The following is a 22,062-nucleotide window of genomic DNA, read 5'->3' as shown; positions in this document are numbered from 1 at the left end:
AATGTTGATGTGAGTAGTAGCACGTGTTGTAGTTTTTTAAAATTCCTCTTGATGATTGTAGGCTTCCTTGCATTTTTCTGAGCATAATTTGAACAACGGGTTAGTAAATATTATGTCGAAGATTCTGAATGTTGACACCCCACGAGCTTTGCTTATAGGTCAAGCCGAGCAATGATATCAGCGCATATAGAAATGTTATAAAAGCTTTCGACTTTTATCAATTGAAGTAATAGCTCAACCTATGCGTCATAGCATGCGTGAAACATTATCTTGCATCTCGAAAAGTTGTCTCCAATTTCGCTGTGAACTTTGTTCGAAAAACTCCCTTCGCGCAATTGAGAGCAAGAGCTAAAGTTGGTTTTTCTAGACAAGGTAAGTCAATAGGCGTACTTTTTGCTTCAAGAATGTACTGAATGCACAAACCGTCAAAGATTTTAGATTTTGCAACCTAAAACCGTAGCGTTTCTGTGGCAGGTTATTAAGCCAGTTCGAATATCCATTTTCTGATGCCCAGCCTACAGTGTGACGTCTGTCTTCGGGTAATGTGCTGTGAATACCATATTTGCCAGCTTCCCTCTTTTCAAAATGAGCATTTTGTTCTTCTTGGAAAATTATATCCTGTTTGAGGTGAGTAGTAGCACGATTTTCGTTTCCAAGAGGCTCGGCAGAAGCACGAGATGCAGCGTAACCAGAGTTGAATCCAGTTTGCTACATGAATTTAAGATCACAGTCCCGTGCCCGTAGCGAATACAAATCGCATGCGTCATCGCGCGAGTCAAAAACCCATAGCAACAATAAAATTTGAATTTCTTTCTGTGTCCAAAAACTTTTTTGACCGTTAGGAGCTGTTCGCGCAAGGAAAGTGAGTTTTTGCTCAAAAACTCTCGTGAAACATGACAGGCGCTTCAGTAACATGTTCTGACAGTTTAGAACTATCAAAGGTGGATAAAAAATTCTTGTGATGTATTTGCTCAGACAGATTTGTGCCAACCTTGACTTCCAAAGACTGATCCCAAAACACGGACGCCGTCTGGAATATCAACATCAGTTTTTTTTTATAAAAATCAAAAGCTTTGGATTTTTCTGTGCTCAATTACAGTTAATTGGCATTTTGGAGAATTCACTACATATCCCAAATGCGTACCATGATCAGATAAGTTTGTAGAGAATTTCAGTTTTTCAAACGTTGTACCGCACAGCCGTTGTCCGCATACAATTTTTGCGTTAATGTTGCGGTTCACATCAAGTTAGTCAATGGACGTATGGCTATACCTTACATCGCAATGATATTGGGATCACCATGAGCGGTGCTTTTTTGAGACTTAAATTGAGTGCCGATTATGAAGAAATCTGATGGGGTCGTGTACAATTTCTAACAAAGACAGTTTAAGCCAGTGCAACTTCAATTCAAATTTTCAGGCGGTAATTGCCAATTGAGGCACTTGAATGCATTGCAGACGTCTATAAAGAGTACTGCTCCGTTTTCGGGAACATCTTATGCAGACCGCATTGAATAACCAAAACCGCATTTCTGGCCCAGGCAGAACTAGCTAAGTTCACCGAGAAATCACAGTCATCTTCTATGCTCATCATGATACAATTCCAAATAAAATGGAGCAATATGGCTGATTTGTTCTGCCAGGGAAGTTTGCCGGTGGTATTCTGAATCTGAACATCCCACGAGTCGTTTGCTTTGATGTCAAGACGAGCAATGACATCAGTGCACATAGAAAAGTTGTAAAAGCATTCACGTTTTATCATTTGAAGTAATAGCTCAACCTTTACGTCATAGCGTACATGAAATATTATCTTGCACCTCGGAAAAGTGTCTCCATTTTCGCCGTGACTTAAGTTCGAATAACTCTCTGTGCGCACTTGAGAGCAAGACTCAGAGTTTATTTTTCTAGACAAGGTAAGTTAATAGGCGTATTGTTTGCTGATGGTAACTCGCTTTCAAAAAACCATTGCATTCGATAAATTTGAATTTTCCATGATGTTGCATTGGTTCATGTCATCTTGATTTCAGATGATTGAGGTGTATTAAGAAGATTGTTTTGCAGTGCTTTGGCTTCAAGGAAATAATCATCAAATTGAGTTTACGCGTTGATGACACTTAGTTATGATTTTGATCACGGACCCATCATTTACACTTTTCTGTCATCCGAGAGGTAATTGCTGAAAAAATGCTGCAACGTTTAATGATAAGCCTGCAAATTTTGCCTTTCGCGCAAAAGCTATCAAAATTTTGTCAAGAAAAGTTACAAGTTTCGGCCAATCTTCATTTTTTTGAGCTCAATGATGCTAGTTCTCCGATGACAATTTTCTCTGCAAAGGTGCTCAATCTGTTCTTCGATGATGGAGACGAAATCTCTAAATCATTGAATAGGTTTTTGGCGCGCGGCCAGCGATTTTGCTCTACCGTGTTGGTTGCAGTATTTGGTTTTTCAAAACATTCCAAACCTGTGGCGCTCGAGAGCTAAAAATTTTTTGTATGTGAACTCCTTCATTGATTTTATCCTTCGAAGAGAGGATAGCTGATGATAAATCGCTTTCAAACACATAATTGAGTTCAGTATTTTTGACGTTTCTATGACGATGTTGAATTTTTTTTTGTCATCCTGGTTTCCGATAATTGAGTTGTTTTGAGAAGATCGTTTGCAGTGCTTAGAGTTCAATAAAAAAAATCATCAAATTGAGTTTACGCATCTGTTGATGATACCTAGTTATGATTTTGATCATGGACCCATCATTTACACTTTTTTGTCATCCGAGATATAATTGCTGAAAAAATGCAGCAACCTTTAATAATAAGCCTGCAAATTTTGCCTTTCGCGCAAAGACATTCAAAATTTTTTCAAGAAAAATGACACGTTTCTGCCTATCTTCAATTTTTTGAGCTCAATGAAGCTAGCTCCGATGACATTTTTTTTCTGCAAAATTGCTCAATCTGTTCTTCGATGATGGGGAAGAAATTTCTAAATCATTGAATAGGTTTTTGATGCGCCATTTTGCTCTACCATGTTGGTCGCAGTACTTGGTTTTTCAAAACATTCCAAACCTGTTGCACTCGAGAGCAAATAAATTTTTGTATGGGAAATCCTTCATTGATTTTATCCTTCGGCGAGAAGATAGCTGATGATAACATGCTTTCAATCACATAATTGCGTTCAAAATTTTCGATGTTTCTATGAAGTTGTTGAATTCTTTATGTCATCCTGGTTTCCGATAATTGAATTGTTTTAAGAAGATTGTTTTGCAGTGCTTTGGCTGCAAGAAAAGGTTCATCAAATTGAGTTTACGCGTCTGTTGCTGACACTTAGTTATGATTTTGATCAGGGACCCATCATTTACAGTTTTAGTCATCCGAGCCTTTATGGCTGAAGAAATGCTGTAAACTTAAATCATAAGCCTGCCAGCTGCCTTTTGCGCAAAGGGTTTTAGGTTTTTGTCCGGAGAATTGACAACTTTATGCCCTGCTTTGTTTCTCTTGATCTGTTTTTCGTTGCTTGGGAAGAAATCCCAAATATCATTGGTTAAGATTTTGGCGCTCGGCGAGAAGTTTTGCTCTACCGTGTTGGTTGAAGTGTTGCGTTTTTCAGAATATTCACCCACCTGTTGCACTCGGAAGCGAATAAATTGTTGTATCGGAATTTTTTGCATGACTTTGGTTAGAGATTGACTGCGTGGACAGCAGAGTCTAGGAGCTCGGACAAGCGTAAACTTCAAGCTGCTCAATCCTGTGTAAAAATTCAATATGCCGAATCAGAGTTGTACTCTAAGGACGTTGCAAGAGGGAAAACCGGTAAATTTAGAAAGGAGTAAATGAATAGGTTACGAAATTTAACATTTTTGCAATTAACAATTTGATTGTCCCAATCTCTACAAATGAATTTGAAGTCATAGATACAATAAAAACAATACCAAGAACAGGGGCGAAAATTAGGCAGTATACATTTTTAGGACGATTTAAAGATAATTAGCAGCTTGTACCAGGAGAAACTATTTCTAGGAACAATAACGTTTGACGTGTTGAATTAGACTTGTATTAAATTCAACCAACACCGCTAATCATCTGTGAACTCATATAGTGAACTGTTATGATCACTAAAACCTTCGATGACAACAACAGTTTTTAGCCTTTGAGAGGGCTATTTAAAACGAACGTGGAAAAATTGTTTCAACCCAGCTCCTCCGTATGAGAGAATACAAGATGTCACAGCTATGGGATAACGATTAATTTAGCCCAAGTTCCCTGAAAAATTCTCTCGGACAACGTTGACAACCCTTTTGGCTGGAATTGTATTAAGTGCACCTAACTCAGACTGCAGAAAACAAAGCCTGAAAACAAATTAGTTTAATTTCATAAGTGGACAATTATATGAATAGGTAAAGATATATATATTTTTGAACGATACAGCTTGATGTTGGAGGTTATTGACGCTTGGGATTGGGAACCAACGTCGAAGAAAGTTAGCCACTGCCAAGTAAAGTGCACCAATATCATTAAGATTGATACAGGCATAAAACTTTTTAATAATTTTACAATAATAAAAAGCTAAGCTGAAAAAAGGTAAAAGAACAGATAGACAACACTTGAAAAAAACTCAGGGAGAAAATCAAAATAGCAGCCTCCCTTAATCACCACAGCTCACATTGCAAGCAAAAACAGTCCCACTATAGGAAAAAAACAGTGCCATAATGAAAAAAAAAGTTATTAGTGATTTGGCAAGACATTCTAATTATTATTTTTCACTTTTTTACAATATACGGGCCGATTAAGCAATAAGCAACAAAAAAAATAACGTGAAGCTTTTTACAATGTTATACATCAAGAAGTGAGAGAGCATCAAAAAATAGAGTCGCCGGTATGTCAAAATTCAACGCATTCTTTAGTCAACACAAGGGCGTTCGAATGCTACATTCTTGAACAAGGCAATTTCTCACTAAAGCTCCCAACTCGGGAAGCAATAAACATTGAAAAACGGAGGCCACTGCTCAACAATAACCAAAACAAGGAACAGACATTAGAATGGCCAACAGTAGACAAGTTCTTTCTTCGAAAATTATATTTTTGCGTATTAAAACAATGAAATCTTCAAAAAACAATTACCAGAATGATCAGAAGAAAAACAAAACTTTTGAAACTGTAATCGAGACGAAAGGAAATTTAATAAGTGGTTCAAATGGAAACTTGAGACTTTTTCGTTTTAATGAAAACCAAATTCCAAAGCACCCTCAATTTCATGTTTCAATTTCTAAATGAATTTGATTCATTATATTTGTATTTAGCCTAAGTTAAAGTTCTGTTTTTAGTGATGATGCCTGATATAAGAAAAACTTTTCAAAATAATATGGGCAGGTTCCCTCAGTATTTTAAGACTTTGTTTTTTAATAAATTATTTTTTGATAAATTATGTGTGTTGAACGTAAAAAAATGGTTTAGAGTTCAAGTTTATCTGTTAAAGTTTGTTGTTTTTGTTAAAATCACTTCATTGACGGATTTAGTCAATGACAAGTGTTTATACTTTGTAAATCATTTTATTTGATTGTGAAATAAATTTAACTAAACCTGACAACAACGGTAAAGTTCGAAAACGTTTGTGCCTTAAAACAAACTAATGTTTAAGTGACCTCATTTTTTTCTTCTCTGCTAACTTTTTACATCAAAAAGAACACTCTTTTGCCTCACAAGGAAAACGAAGAATGTCCCATGTCAGTTTTTAAGTTTTTAAAACTGTAGTAATAATTTTGAAGCAATTATTTTTATTCAACATTCTAAGCTCCTTTTGCTCTCACATCACACAATTTTGCCAAAAAAATACACAGCACGCCATTCAAATTTGAAGCTCGTCTACTATTTGTCGTTCGCAAGAAATGAGCTGAGTTGGAGAGTTGTGGTTCCGAGCAGTTCGGCAAGCTTAGAAGGAACTCCAGAAAGAGCAAGCACCCAAAAAGCCAATGACAGTAACAAAAATAACATGCAACTTGAGTGAAAGCATTAGATTTTAGCCTCTGCTCTTTATATTTCTTTTTCGGAATCGACATACTGACCCCTTGTACTTAAATTAACGCCTGAAAGCACAAGCTTCAGAAAACGGCTCCTTAAGTTGCTTTGCGTTGTATACAGAAGCGAACATCAGGACTCATGTCGTTGGTGTTTTGAGTTTGATGTCATTCTTGCAAAGCTCAGGAATAGTTGCAGGTTTAAAGGTTTTCTAACAAAGCACTGTGGCTTGATTTAGCAGGTCTTGTGCTGTCAAAAAAAACAAATTAAAGAATGTAACAATAAAAAACACTCAAATATAAAAATCATTCATTCAACGGCATTGTGACAAAAAATTAAAAAGAAAAGCACTAAAATGCAGAGCATGTAAAAAAACAATTAAAATATAGAGATTGTTCTAAGATTAGAATTTCTTCAGAATAAATTTTAGGCAAAATTAGATAACTATTGGGAAAGCAAAGAAAACTAGTATGGCTTTAGCCATTTTTCTAAACTCCAACACTTAGAACAGTGCGAGGAAATGCAGTTTTGCGACAGAAAAAAAACAGAAGTAGAGTAACAGGAGCAACACATCGTTCCTTTCAATGTCCCAGATTGTACTAACGCTAAACCAAAAATGCTACAAAAACTAAATTGAATTGTTCTCCAACTTATGTGCAAACTTTGTAGGCTGCAGTATACCTAAACAGCCGAAGAGCATAAGTTTATGCGAACCTCCCACAACAGAGAAAACAGAAAAAGAGTAACAGGAGCAACACACCGTTCCTTTCGATGTCCTAGAATGAACTAATTAAATATATTCAACACATTCAACGCCAATCGTACATAATTTGCGTTGAATTTAGCGTAGATCTGACATATTTTGCGTCCATTTTAGCGTAAATCCTACATATTTTGCGTTGATTTTAGCGTAGAACTTACATAAGTTCAACGCACTCAACGCCAATCTTACATATTAAGCGTTGAATTTAGCATAGATCCTACATATTTTGCGTTGAATTAAGCGCAGGTATAACGTATTTTCAACGTATTCAACGCCAATCTTACATATGTTGCGTTGAATTTAGAGTAGATCTTACATAAGTTCAGCGCACTCAACGCCAATCTTACACACTTTGCGTTGATTTTAGCGTAGATCTTACTTATTTTGCATTGAAATTAGCAAAGATCTTACATATTTAGCATTAAATTTAGCATAGATCTTACATATTTTGCGTTAAATAGCGTAAATTTTACATAATTTCAACGCACTCAACGCCAATCTTACATACTTAGCGTTAAATTTAGCTTAGATCTTACATATTTTGCGTTGAATTTAGCGTAGATCTTTCATATTTTGCGTTGAAATTAGCGCGAATCTTACATAAAATCAACGCATTCAACGCCAATCCCACAAATTTTGCGTTGAATTTAGCGTAGATCTTAAACATTTTGCGTTGAAACTAGCGTGAATCTTACATAATTTCACCGCACTCAACGCCAATCTCACATATTTTGCGTTGAATTTAGCGTAGATCTTACTTAATTTGTGTTGATTTTATTGCAGATCTTATTTATTTTGCGAAGATCTTACTTTTTTAGCGTTGAATTCACCGTAGATCTTACATTTTTTGCGTTGAAATTAGAGTAGAGCTTACATATTTTTGCGTTCAGTCCACCGTTGACACTACATTATTTTGTCTTTTGAATTTTTGTGGGGTGGGGGCGTACATGGGTGGAGTGAGGAGGAGTGGGGGCTACGTCTGGTGGGGGGCGCAGTCTAATGGAGTACGTGCGGGAGGGGGGTACGAGGGGGTGAGGTGGGAGGTACGAGGCGGGGGGGGGTTGTGTGTGTGTTGATGGGGGATAGGGTACGTGGTGGTACGTAAGTGGGGGGATTGGGTGTACGTGTGAGGGGGTACGAGGGGGCTGGTGGTGGTGGAGGTGGGTTCGTGGGGGGTTGGGTGGAGGTGATTGGGGGGGGGGGGTGGTACGTAGCGGGGGGCTGTGAGTTGTGTGGTGTATTGGGGGTAGGTTGGGGGTACGTGTGTGTGTGGGGGGGGGTACGTGTGGTGAGGGGGTGGGAGGGGGGGTACGTGGGGGTGGGGGGCAATTTTTGCATTTTTTTCGAAAAATCAGAAAACGGTCGCCTGCAAGAACAGCTGGAAAGAGAATTAGAGCAAAAATTGAACAAAAATCGAAAAATAATTGCATCGCAAAATTATTTAAGGTCTACGCTTTGAAACGCCAAAATTATTTGAAACGTGATGTTACAGTCCGATTTGTAAAGAGTGCGGATCCTACGAAAAGTAGGGTTCTTTGGCACAGTTGGTAGAAGAGGCGACAGTTAAGCATGAGGTCAGTGGTTCAAGACCCATAACCAGAGTTAAGTGTTTTTTGTAAAATCGACGCTAAATTCAACGCAAACTATGTATGATCACCTCTAAACTCAACAAAAAATATGTACAATATGTAAGATCTACGCTAAATTCAACGCAAAATAGGTAAGGTTAACGCTAAATTTAACGCAAAATATGTAAGATCTACGCTAAATTCAACGCAAAATATGTAAGATCTACGCTAATTTCAACGCAAAACATGTAAGATCTACGCTAAATTCAACGCAAAATATTTAAGATATACGCTAAATTCAACGCATTCACAGCAAAATTTTGTAAGAAAATTGCGCCGAATTTTCCGGCTTGTCAACGCTAGTTACCGCTTATCCTACATAAATTTGGCAAACCCCCTGTGCCCGGAAAACAGACCCTCAATGCAAAATTAGCTTGTGCTATTTTAGCACCGCGAAGTTTAGACTTATTTATCCGGTTTAGTTTTATTTTAAGCCCTTGATAACCTGTGAAAATTGACAACTGGATAATGTCAGTCACCCAATTAATCAGTTAGAAGACTGTTCTGACCAGTTTGCTGCTTGAGCTGGCATAGTTGGTGAATCGAAAGTTCCTAAAAAAATCTAATAAACCATTTTAATTGTAAATTTAATTAACTAATCAAGGACACAAAAAACATTATTTCCGATTCCTTTTGTAAAAGCAGCATGGACAATAGCACAGATTTGTGGTGCAACTGCACTATCATCTATCTCTAAAATTTTACACATGAAAGGGCTTGGTGTAGATGCGAACTCCCGCAATGGGTAACAGCGGAAACCACAAACAATTTTTTAAAATTTTTTATGACTTTTTGGCGTAATTGAGAGCACTGCATTCAATTGTCTTTTCGTCGCAACAGTAATAGAACTGTGGGATCAATGTGCTCAACTGCAAAATTTTGACAACGGGGGAGCCTAATTCAAATCGAAACAGCTCAAGTATGTAGAAACAGCTCATGAAAAAAAAACAAATAGTTTTCAATAGGACAAATGTACACCGAAAACAGACTTATACATTTAATCTATATTATCGGAAACTGATGAGAGCTACAAACATTTCCGTCTTCTAAATTCTTCTGCGGCTAAGGGAAAGAAACTTAGCTTAACCAAGGACGATATCACTACGAAACTAGAAATTATTTTTCTCACAAAAAGTACAGGTGTTCTCTCAATTTAGCTCAAAAGAATACTAAAACAGTTTTCTGATCGATTAGAAGTTTTTTCAGCAAAATCGGAATTTTAAACAAAGATCCCGGTTTGTAGAATCAAGGTGCACAGTACAAAAGAGAGCTTAAAAAATAGTCAAGTCACAAGGCTCTAACATCATATCCAAATTGAGTCACGCTCAAAAACACAACTTCCATCTTGTCAAGCAGAGAATAACGTCTCAACTTGCCAATTTTCTTCTGTACCGCAAACTTCTGTAATCCTGCAGCTTATTTGGCATCTTTATTATATTTCTGAAAATTTTAGTTCATCGAAAGTTTTCTTTTTTATACCCCTGTCCGATTGATGACAGCGATATAAAATGACAGCGATTATGGCTATTGACACAATTATGACTTTCCTACTAATGAAAAGAAATAAGATTTCCATAATAAAAAAAATGGCGTGAATCTACCACAAAACCTGTATTTAATTATAAATTATCATCTAACTGCGAGAACGCAGCGCGTGAAATTTATTTGCTGGTAAATCGAGATGCTCCTGGTCTCTTGCAGTTCCTTAAGGCACTGTGTTAGGACTTGGGTTTTTCTACTCTACAACAACAATATGCCAAATGTAGTTTCTTCTTATATATCGTTTTTGTTTTGTTTGCAAATGACTAAAAGGTAATTCATTTTTCCAAAAGTTTAAAGCCTGATCCAAAACCTACACAATTAGAGTATCCAAATACTCGCTTTTTTTCGATTACACAAAATTCTGGTTCAGACGATTGCCCTACTAGAAACGTTTCCAGGAGGTTGTACTCTCTCTACAGTAAATTTCATAGAAGAAAAGTAATCATGTTTTGATCTCTCTATAGCTGACAATTTGTTTAGGATTAAAAACCGAACGTTGGAAGCAGTAACATCTTCTTATCTCATTTGAAGGAGCACTATGCAATTTTGCTTTTTAAAGTTCCCTTATACAGAGCCCTTGTCTACCAAACGCTTAAAACTGTATTTGGTTGCTGGAGGTAAAAGAAAACAGTATAATTGATGACAAAAAATCAGTTTCAAAGAAGCTGCTTTTCGGCGCAAATTACAACCACCACTCTAGTGCAAAGAAGTAAAAAAAGTTCCCAGTTTTAGATAAATCGTTACCAGAAAAAACAATGTCAACTTAAGCAGCGATTACGATAATTTATGTTGTTTTCTGTTGTACAGATATGGTTTATAGTAGAGAACTCAATATCGCGAGAATCTCCGCACCAAAATTAGACCATTAGAAATTAAAAGCGAGATTTTAGACTTGAATTGAAAGTTCTGCAAGAGGAACTGGGCTGAAAATAACCTCTGTAATTGAATCGTGTTGCCTTTGCCCCGAAACCATAGTGCTCTTGCCTGTTCTGTTTCAATTTTCGCTTGTTCCTTAGCACTTTTGTCTGAAGAGCTGAAGAGAAGATATGAACAATTTTAAAAAGCGCATTGAACAGAAATCGACGGATCTTGCTTAAACGATTTTGAGAGAAAACCGATCGTTAACATGTGCGGGGGAAAACCTGCTGGATTCTTGGGCTTTTCCCAAAGTGTTTTAAAACCACGATTTTTTGTCATCGTCTAGGTTTTGATCTCTCCCTTTTTTAGTCATAGCTATAGACCTAGAATTTTTACATGTCGAAAAACCACAAGTACAGTTGGTACTAACCCAAGTTGTCTAATGAAAACTACCAAAACAGGTTCTAAAATCAATTAGGAGCTCGTACAGCGATATGGAAAGGTTAATAAGGACCTCGGTTTGTAGAGATGCATTGCACAGTACAAGAATTTTGAAAAGTTTTATTCTAGTCACACTTATTCTAGTCATCATATTTCAATTAAGTCATTTGCGAAAAACATGTTGTATAACATCTCAGCTTGCCACTATTGTTTTGCACAACAGACATCTGTAATCCTGCAGCTTGTATTGAGTCTTTCGAATTTTTCCAAAATTCTTAGTTCGGTGGAAGATTTCTGCGCTTTATAACGCTGTCCGAATTCTGTGCAAATGCATTTGACAAAGTATGTAACTTTTGATTGCTGGTAATCCGAGAATCTCCTGGTGCCTTGAGGAGTTCTTGAAGGCTCTGTGCTGCGGATTTTACTTTTCCTACTCTACATTTAGAATCTGCCAAATGTAGTCTCTTCTCAACAATTGCTTTTGTTGATAAATGACTGAAACCGAGTCCATTTTTCCAAAAGGATAATCTGGACAAGTTGAAACCTTGACCAAAAAAACTATCTAATTAGAGTATTCAAATACTATCGTCTGTTCGAATATACAAAATTCTGTCTACAAAATTTGGTTTCAGGAAACGTCTTCAGGCAGTTTTACTCGCTCTACGATGAACAACAAACAATAAAGTGATCATATTGTTGATGTCACTATAGTTGACAAGATATTTGGGATTGAAAACCGAAAGTCGAAAATTGCTTTTTAAAAGTTCATTTAAACAGAGCCATTGTCAACCTAACACTTATAGCTGTCTTTGGGTACTGGACCTTTAAAAAAACACTATAAAGATTTTAAAATGTTTAATTGATGACAAATGAAATCAGCTTCAAGGAAGCTACATTCCGGCGCAATTTCCAGCAACTATTCTAGTTCAATGATCTAAAACGTTTCCCAGTTTTAGATACATCGTTACAAGAAAAAACATTGTCAACTTGAGCAACAATTACAATATTATATGTTGCTTTTTGTTGTACAGATATGGTTTATAGTAGAGAACTCGATTTTATGAGAATCTCCTCACAAAAAATAGACCATTAGAAAACAAAAGTAGGATTGTTACACTTAAACCCGAAGTTCTGCAAGGAGAACTGCGATGAAAACAGCCTCTGTAATTGAACTGTGTTGCTTTTTACCCAAAACCCTAGTGCCCTTGTCTATTCTGTTTTCACTACTTGCTTGTGCTTAAGAACTTTTGTCTGAAGCGAACGAAAAGAAAAATTTTCAAAAGCGCATTAAACCTAGAAAGACGGATCGTGAATGAACTATTTTGAAAGAAAATCGGACGTATACATGTGCGGAAGGCGAGCTTAAAGGTATTGTGGTCTTTTCCAAAAGTGTTTTAAATCACGAGTTTCTTTTTGTCATCTTCAGATTTTGATCTCTTCCTATTTTTCGAGCCATCACTAGAGAACTAGAATTTAAACATGTCACAAAAAGCACAGGTAGATTTGGTACTAACCCAATTCGTCTGAAGAAGGCTATCAAAAAAGGTTCTGAATTGATTAAAAACCCATTTAGCGATACGGAAACTTTTAAATTTGTTAATCGTTTTTTTTTTCAAATTTGAGAAGTAAGCTTATACGAAACTTGTACCAAAAAAGATTAAATATTTTGCGTTTTCAATACTTCAGACGTTAACGAATTCTCAAAAACACCAAAAAAGTATGAATTACAGTGTAAGTTGAGACTAATTTTTTTGAATGGCGCCTTTCTGCCAGAATATTTTATCTAGGCCTTCATGCAATTCGTAATTTTAAATAATTAATGGCTGCTACAATCTTTGACTTTTTAACTTAAATGGAAAAGAAACGGTTTGAATATTTAAATGTCGAAAACTGCTTTTCAATTGTTTTTTATTGCTGAACAATCGCAAAAAACCAACTGTCCAGAAATTTTTACGCATATATATAACTGACCTAACCTGAATGTGAAGTTCTCAGTTCGCCTCAAGTATTCTTTTCCAATTATGCAGACTGCGAAAAAACTTGGCTGAAATATGCCTCCAATCACATCTTTACACACCATATTTTTGATATCTATATATTTAATAAGTTTATCACAACAATTAGGCTACAGCGACAGTCAGGCAACCAGCACTTAAAACTCCAGCATTAAACATTAATTTTCAAGTTTTTACGTAGAAAGCTCACCAAACTCAGTAGATTTTCTTTTAATTGATTTTTAAACATTAAGCCAGAAATTCGGGAAGACCTAATTTAGAGTATTATTACAAAATTTTTTAGGCATGTTTTTAAAAACTAGTTTATAGGAGCAGCAAAAAAGCATTACTCGTGTCCACCAGTACCAAAACAAAAACTGTTTTTTACACCCGATTTGGAAAGCGCATAAATTACGTGTAAGTATTTTGCACACACATGGCAATTAAATAGTCTAAAAATGAAAATATTTCCAAAGAAATTTTACTTTAGGAGGCAATGGCATTTCACAAAATTTTAGGAATATTTTTTACGAGGAAAGAATATTATTTTTGTTCTCAGATTTTGCTGTATGCTATTGAAAACAAAACAAACATAACACTGTTTTACCCACCAATTTACCAACAATGTGAAGTGTATTATGCAATTGAATCTCTCAAAGTATATCGGCCGATTCTTACTTAATATTGATAGGTAGACACCTTGAATTTTGCTCACGATAGCAAAAAAAATTAAATGTCTCCTATTAGTATAAAGAAGTTCATATACTTCACGAAAAAAAAGACTTTATATGTGGATTTGTGGACTCATGGAACCCTCGGGCGTCTTCATCTTCAATGGGCATCTACAAAAATAAAAAGTTAGTTTTTTAGTCTGGACATGAACGCACGAATTTTTTTGCGTTCATGATCAGACTCTCCTGCGTTCATGTTCAGACGTTCGTCCATTCATGTCCAGACTTTCGTTCGTTCATGTCTAGACTTTCGTGCGTTCATGTTCAGATTTTCGGGCGTTCTTGTTCAGACTCTCGTGCGTTCATATTCAGACTTTTGTGCGTTCACCATATTTTCGTGCGTTCATGTTCAGACTTTCGTGCGTTCATGTCCAGACTTTTGTGCGTTCGACAGACTTTAGTTAGTTCATGTTCAGACATTCGTGTGTTTTTCGATGTTTCCAGACAATGTATTTTTGAACGCACGACGCCCCCCTCTTCGGTATGGGCATACTTGCTTCCGTCTGGGTCCTCAACCTGGGTATTACTCATTTGAATCTCTCAAAGTCTATCGGCCGAGACACTTATATCTCCTGCACATCTCAAGAGAAGATCAAAAAATGAGTCAGCAGACTGGGATCACTGTTTTCTATAAAAAAATATGATGAAACCATTAATTGGAGAAACTATTACTCAGTTACTTGATAAAAAGAGATTTTCAGGTTTCAAAAATATTTTGAGAACTTTTATTCGCATAATTCTCATTAGAAAGGTAACAGGCTCTAATCCTTATTTAGAACATCAGAGCGACGTTGCCGAAAACTCACTGTGGGAGGTCATTGAGATGCTCTCAATAAAATAGCTAAGAACAAAGGTGGATATCAATTTAATTCACCTTAAGTCATACTTTATCAATAATTTTGATGGCGTCCTGTTACTTTTTGTTTTCCCGGGTCGAGAAAATTTATGTAAGAAATGCGCTGAAATGCGCTGACTTTTCAAAAAGTTCAGCGCAAAAACCTTACATAAAAATGCGCTAAAATGTGCTGAATTGCGCAGAAATTTCGCAGGAAACGCGCTGAAAAGCGCTGAGTTTTCAAAAAATAGCTATTACTCAGAAGCGAACCCTGCTCTCCGGTGCCGCAGCCTTCACAGAATCCACTGCGCTAAAGATTCCTGAACTTCTTCCTATTTAATTTAATTTTTTATTAATAGACAGTTAAAGAAGAAATGTGCTGAAATTATGTAAGAAATGCGCTGAAAATTCAGCGCATTTCTTAGATATTTTCAGAGCTTTTCAGCGCTTTTTTAAGAAAAATTTAATCGTTATATAAGGAAAACTAAATGGTTCGAAACTAAGGAAACGTTGTCAAAAAGCGTTTAAATCCACTAAATACTTTTAAGAAACGCGCTGAAATTTGACTACATTTCTAACAGAGTTTCAGCGCATTTATGCGCAAAATTATGTGAAATTTATGCGCTGAAAATTTTGAAAAAAAAAATCAGCGCGTTTCAGCGCATTTCAGCGCATTCAGCTCATTTCTTACATAATTTTAGCACTTTCAGCGCACTTCTTACAAAATAACGGCGCTGAAACGGCGCTGACATCTCGACCCGGGTTGTACTTAGTTGAACTTCATGACATTCCTGTGGAAGCTTTTGTTCCTTGTGATTTTAAAGAGAAGATGAGGATCCTAGTGAAGTATTACTATGAGTTCTTGAGATTCATGACAGTAAAAAAGCTTCATCATTCTTTCAAAGAAAATACTTTAGATGTTATTAACAAAACCAGTTTTGAAATTCATAAGCCTTAAAGATGGTAATTAAGACATATAAGAACAAAAGTTTATGTAGCAATCTTCTGAATTTGGGCTTTATTGGTTTATTTGGTTTCAGTTGATGATTTTCATTCTTTAATTCCATTCATTTGAGATTAATGATGAGCAACTGCTGTTTGAAAACATTTTGACATCAAATAAGATGAAGAAGGAGCATAGAATTACAGATCACAAATTATTTAAGAGAATATTGCAAAAATTTTGCAACAAAATTGGGTGAACTGGTGAATTGTGTGTTGGTGGTGAATTAACCAACACTGAAATTGAGACCAATCCCGTAAGCACGGAATTGACACAGATTTAATTATCGCTAAGTTGGAATATTAATGGTTCACGAATTAATTAGTCACTTCATGACGATTTTCTCCTTTTGAAATTCTGGAGAGAAAAAACGTGCTTGAAAATATTAAAAGAACTCAATTTATTTGCTAGAGTTAATAAATTCGGAGTAACTAAAACAGGAATTAGCAATAGAAAAGGTTATTGCCGGTATTCAATTAGTTTTGAGTCAATATAAATCTGCGTTATGATTTTGGTATGCTTTGAGCTGATTTGTCTGCAGGCTCAGTTGAAATTCATTATAAGTAGAGCTTTCAAAGCTTTCTCATTTTATAACATCGAAATACCAGTTAATAATTTTGCTATAGTTTTCCAGCTAAATCGCTGTAATTATTATAATTGAACAAGGAAGCTCGGTAATGTGAGTACGCACATAATGTTCCGACCCCGCTCATCCACATTCTTGACTTAACTGGCTATAAAGTGATGAAGAGATGGAAAACTTTCAAAAACATACATATCGTTCAATAAACAACCAATGAAAAACGATATTGCAACGCCAGAGGGCCAATGGTTTGTTGATTATAGGACTATTAGAACAGACAAAATTAAAAATCAAATAACAAACATTATTTACGTCCAAAACTCGACTTCTACAATAAAAAAATCATAACAAAATCAAACTAGCATCAGATACAAATCAAAACAATATAACCTATATTTCATTAGAAAAGATATAGGACCTGTCCTCAAAGGGACTGGTTAAGAGCTTGACAAAAAAAAGCAAACAGGTGCGAAGTTCAAAAACTCGTTTCTATTTTTGAAAACAAATAAATTTACAGTTGTTAATGTCATTAGATATCAAATGAAAACACAAAAAAATTTTTATATGTTTATAGAAAGCAATTTAGAGATTTCATCATCCAATTTTTTTTTGCGCAATATTTCAAAGCCAATGGGCCTAACGAACATTGTTATAAATTGAGAAACCAATTTTTACAAAAGGAATTTTAAATTTTTATGAACTCTTGTAGTAACAGTTGTAACAAAACCGAGAAAAAGAGTTTGAGGCAGAAACCGTTATAAAGATTAAACTATAGCTCTCTGGAAACAGGTTGTGACCAGTGTTTACAGAGATTACAACCAGTGCTCCAAAAAGACAAAGCTCCAAAACCCAAATTTAATTTTGAGAACAAAAATGTCAAAAGTCGTAAAAGACTAAGACTTACAACAAAACGCGATGAATTAGGTTCTAACACATCAGGAAGCTAATTGGGTCTGTTAATAATGAGACTTAGCCACGAGCCCGCAAAAAAACAAAGACATAGAGAAGCGAAAACTTCAAACAATTTCACGACATGACATTGTTCAAGGCACTATAATTATAAGGTGTCATCCGCAAGAACTGTGTGTCATCCTTCATCTGGGTGTCATCCTTCATCTTAACATCAACGATTCTTCTTCATAAAAGGACTACTTAGACATGACAACAAAAAAAACCAAAAAATTGAACAGTATGTAAATCTCGAAAAATTTTTATAAAAATAAATGTGGAAGCAATCAGTCACAATATATAACCCAATATATATAGCGACAAAACGTTTGAATCAACATAATTAATTGAGTCTTCTAATGAGTGAGATTGAGTTACATGGTGAAAAAAAACAAAAAGGAGAGAGACGAAAAAAATATATTTTTTTTATTTTAGTTTGAAAGTCATTATATCAATCAGCTCTAAACTGAAAACTTTAACGAGGTTGAAGTATTCGTTATGAAGAAGCAATTATTATCTATCGTTTTTGGATTTCTGGTGCACAAGAACTAAAAAAGACAAACATAGGCAAAATAAAAAAAAAACCACAAAGTTTCGCGAGATAACTGTCTCAACCAAAAATGATTAAAACAATTCAACAAAAACATTCAACATATCCAGATATGTTGTGCAATTGCCCTACAATGCCGACTTTCAATTGGTCCGGTCAAAAATGTGATAATTTGACAAGGAAATAAAATGAACTCATAAAATATGCAATTATGATAAAAAAAAAGAAAAATTGAAAACGCGTAATACCAAAATAAAGAAACCATTAGTTGATCATAAAACCGTAACCAACATTAATTTATTACTCACAGGAAGTAGATTTTCGCCTGTTTTCAATGAGACTGCGCCCGAATTTGAGATAAATATGATTAAATAGTGGCAAAGTTCAACAATTTAACCATATTTTCTCAAAACAAATATATTCAAAGTCGTAACAGAAATTAGATAACATTTGAAACAAAAATCTAGGTTCTTTCATACATTCTAAAAACTAACTGGATTTTTTTGGGACACTAGGTCATTGGGCTACAAAGATAATGAAAAATGAAAGCAAAACGCAAGAAGTCCTTAAAATTTTTACAAAAACAATTTATCAGAGCCATAAAAACCTCGAGCTTAACTCAAAATAATAAGATAAAATCAAAATAAGATTTCGTTGGGTCACAATTATGGTCATTAGTATCTGTCAGTAAGGAGTCTTGATTTGAAATTCTTGTCTCTAAATTACTTAAAAAACGTCTACATTGCGGAAATATTTTGAAAAAAAGTCCCGCCCCGTTAAAATCTAAACTTTTTTATCATAAGGAGCCATGGTGAGTTCAAAATCAGCAAAGATATTGCTGTGCGTCTAACAAAACACTCAACTAGTGAAATGCTTGCGCAATAGATCAATTCTTAAAAAATTTTTAGTTTGTCAAAATTAAATAATGCTTTTTGTACAATTGTCGAGTTTGAATCTGCAAGAAATTTCCAAAATTATAATTCCAGAAGACTATTAAAGCCAGCGGGAGTTCAACTAGCTCTTTTTCCAGCCAAAGAAGAATCTGGTCGCAGTTTTAAGAATTTCACTTTCAGCAAATTTAAAGCAAGTTAGCTAAAAATAAGCCTTTTTTCAACGAAAAAAGTCTTAATTTTAAAAAGTTTAGCGTACGTTCTATCCAAGAACTCGGATCGAACAATTCAACAACCCTGCTTTATCTTTAGAAATAAAATCAATAACACTGCAGTTAACAATTTTATAATATTTTTGCAAAATTGACGAAAATGTGGTCAAAGTTGACAAAAACTTGGTCAAAATTGTGAATAAAAACAGCTTAATTACGTCCAATATTCACAAATGTTTATACCTCGATAACTCCCTATAAAAAACCAGAATTGAAAAAATCTTTTTACTTTCATATTCTAGGTTGGACGAGCTTTCTGATGATACCACTCAGAACTCTCTACGATTATTATTATATCGATCGGCCAAACTGTCTGAACAAAAAAAAACGCGTTTGATTATATGGTTCCTCCACTTTCAAGAGGGGTCGGAACAATAATCACAGAAACACAGAAATCTTAGAGCTCAGAATGTATAAACATTCAGATTCAGCGTTTTGAATACTACAGACTAGCCGAAATCAGGCAGCACCTATAAGCGACAAAGAACTGGAAAAAAATCGAAAATGTGGAAGATTCAGTAAAAACAAGAAAATTTTCTTCTTAAGTTCGAAAAGCCGTTGATTAAAAAAACAAATAGAGCCACTCAAAATTTGGCATGAACCCATACATAAGCATTTGAAAAGCTTTGTCTGCCCATAGAGGCCAAAGAACCTCAAAAAAGAGAAACATTTTGAAAATGGAAAATTGCAATCTTTCCGAAAAATTGGTTGAGATCTTGTTTCAATTATCGTAAAAACTGTTTTGTTATCGCTAACAACTAAATAAAACCAGCCCGTAGGTCTTTGAAAAACTCATTGGCCCCAAAAATTGAATAATCCGAAAAATGATTGTAATTTTCAAAAAGTAGAACAAAAAATACATTTTACTGAAAAATCCGAAATTTTGTCATCAAAATATCTCGAAAGTCTATTTTCACTAAAAACTATGCAGGACCGTGTTACCAAGCCCTGTTACTCTCCGATATACCAGAAAAACTCTGAAAATGACCTAAACTATGAAAAAATTGAAAAAGTTGCAAATTTTATAGAAGATCTGCTACAATTTGTGTCAATAATATCTTGAAATCAATTCCATTCCGCGAAAAATTAATGGAGTACCCTATAATTAACCATAGAAGACTTTCACTGGAATCTGATGTTCCAAAAACTTGAAAATGACAGAAAACTTGAAAGAAGACTTGTAATACAGAAAAAGCAGTAGAAGACAAGGAAAAATTCTAAAAATAACTGATAGTTGACACCAAAAGTGTAAAGTTCATATTAGATTGCTGAAAAAGTTTTCAAAAGCACAAGCACTATTTTAGAACATAACCGACTAACGTCGGGTGAATTGCTCTCAAACGACCGGCGAGCGGTTGAACTTGTCAGCAGTTAGCCACGGTTTAGTGACCTCTGGAGCAATTAACTATGATTTCCTGAAAAGTGCATGTTAGGTTATTTATGATTCAAAAAACAATTCTACTATAACTCATTGTTAATGAAGATCAGAGATGATGACATTACGCCTTATAACAGCAGCTGAAGTGCGGCATAAACAATGAAAGAGAGAGAAAGAGAGAGAGAGAGATAGTGAGAGAGAGAGAGAGATGAAACGTGAACGAGAAAAAGAAGGAAAGGAACCCTAACCGACACAGAGAGAAAGAGACAGGAAAATTTCCCATGATGGGACTCGACTCTCCAATTTCTAGTTTTCTAGCCTTGTTAATAAATCGTATAGAAAAAAACTGAAAAAGGCAAAATTAAAAAAAAAGCATTCAACTTCGCAGTAAAAAAAAGTTCAGAACCATTTTTGTCTCAAAAGTTCTGTCAAGTAACCCAACTCCGAGACCTGAAATGTTTCGTTGGCCAGTAATGGTCGTTAAACTCAGAAAAGGACAAAAACATAATAATATTTTGAGAACCATTTCTTTGTCTCAGGAGAATATCCGTTATCCGGTATCCCCGTTTCAAGCCTGAAAAAAATTCACAGGCTCATAAAGATCCATACATATGGAACATAAATATTATTAAATAAATTGAAAATTTGAAAAAATTGCAAATAATTCAAAAAATTGCTTATATTCGTGATATTAAAATCCTGAAGAAAATTCCATTACGTCTATAAACTATGCAGCCCCATATTATCAATCCCTAGACGAAGTTCCCCGGCTCTTGAGGCTATATAAACCTAAAAACTGACAAAAAATTTCAAAAAAAACCTAAAAAATTGCTTGTTTTATAAAGAGACATTGCTAAAACTTGTGATATTAAAATGTTGAAAATTAAATCATGACCAACAAAAATTTTCCATGAACAATATTAAACCCTAACGAAAGCGTTTTGACCCTTGAGGCTCAAAAAACCTGAATAAGGACTAAATGTCAAAAAATTGATAAAAAACTTTAAGACGAAAAAATCCTAACATTTGTGATATTATAGTTTTGAAAGACAATCCATTATATCTAGAAACTATACAGTAAACTATTGAAGAACCCCAGAGGATGTTCTTTGGTTGTTGAGGCTGAACAAAACCTAACAAACGACAAACAATTTCGAAAAACTTGAAAGTTTGCAAATAATTAAAAAATTGCTTAAATTTGCGATGTTAAAATCCTGAAAAAGATTTCATTACATATAGAAACTATGCAGTAGCCTATTACCAAACCCTAGAGGAGGTTCCTCTTGAGGCTGAAAAAACCTACAAAATGACAAAAACTTTCAAAAAACTTGAAAAAATTGCAATTTTTATCAAAAATTCCTAAATTGTGTGACATTAAAAAGTTGAAAAACTACGTCATGGCCGCAAAAAATGTCAGCAACTTTTATCAAACCCCTTAGGATGTTTGCCCCTGGATCTGGAAGACCTGAATAAGGAAAAGTAAAGGAAAAAAATTTTAAAAAAATTGCACGTTTTGTCAAAAAAATGCAAAATTTCGTGATATTAATTTGTTGAAACCATTCCATTGCCACTAGAAACTGTACAGTATCCTATTATTAAAACCTAAAGGAGGTTCCTTGACACCTAGGAATGATGAAAATCA

At 35.0% G+C, this 22,062-nt stretch overlaps 1 protein-coding gene across 2 annotated transcripts in view; it reads right to left on the bottom strand.

Annotated features, from left to right (window-relative positions):
• The window catches only part of LOC142334696 (TIP41-like protein), a 75,411-nt gene extending 62,052 nt beyond the window's left edge, over positions 1-13,359 (bottom strand). The window contains exon 1 of one of the 2 annotated variants that reach the window (XM_075382932.1): positions 13,334-13,359. The gene's annotated coding sequence lies outside the window, so the exon portion shown is untranslated. The remainder of the gene's footprint in view (positions 1-13,333) is intronic. The other variant, XM_075382931.1, reaches the window with a different exon arrangement.
• Between the last annotated feature and the right edge of the window lie 8,703 nt (positions 13,360-22,062).

The sequence above is a fragment of the Convolutriloba macropyga genome, chromosome 2, assembly GCF_964194025.1.
Source record: "Convolutriloba macropyga chromosome 2, txConMacr16.3, whole genome shotgun sequence".
Lineage (NCBI taxonomy): Eukaryota > Metazoa > Xenacoelomorpha > Acoela > Convolutidae > Convolutriloba > Convolutriloba macropyga.
This window is presented reverse-complemented; position numbering and strand designations above follow the sequence as displayed.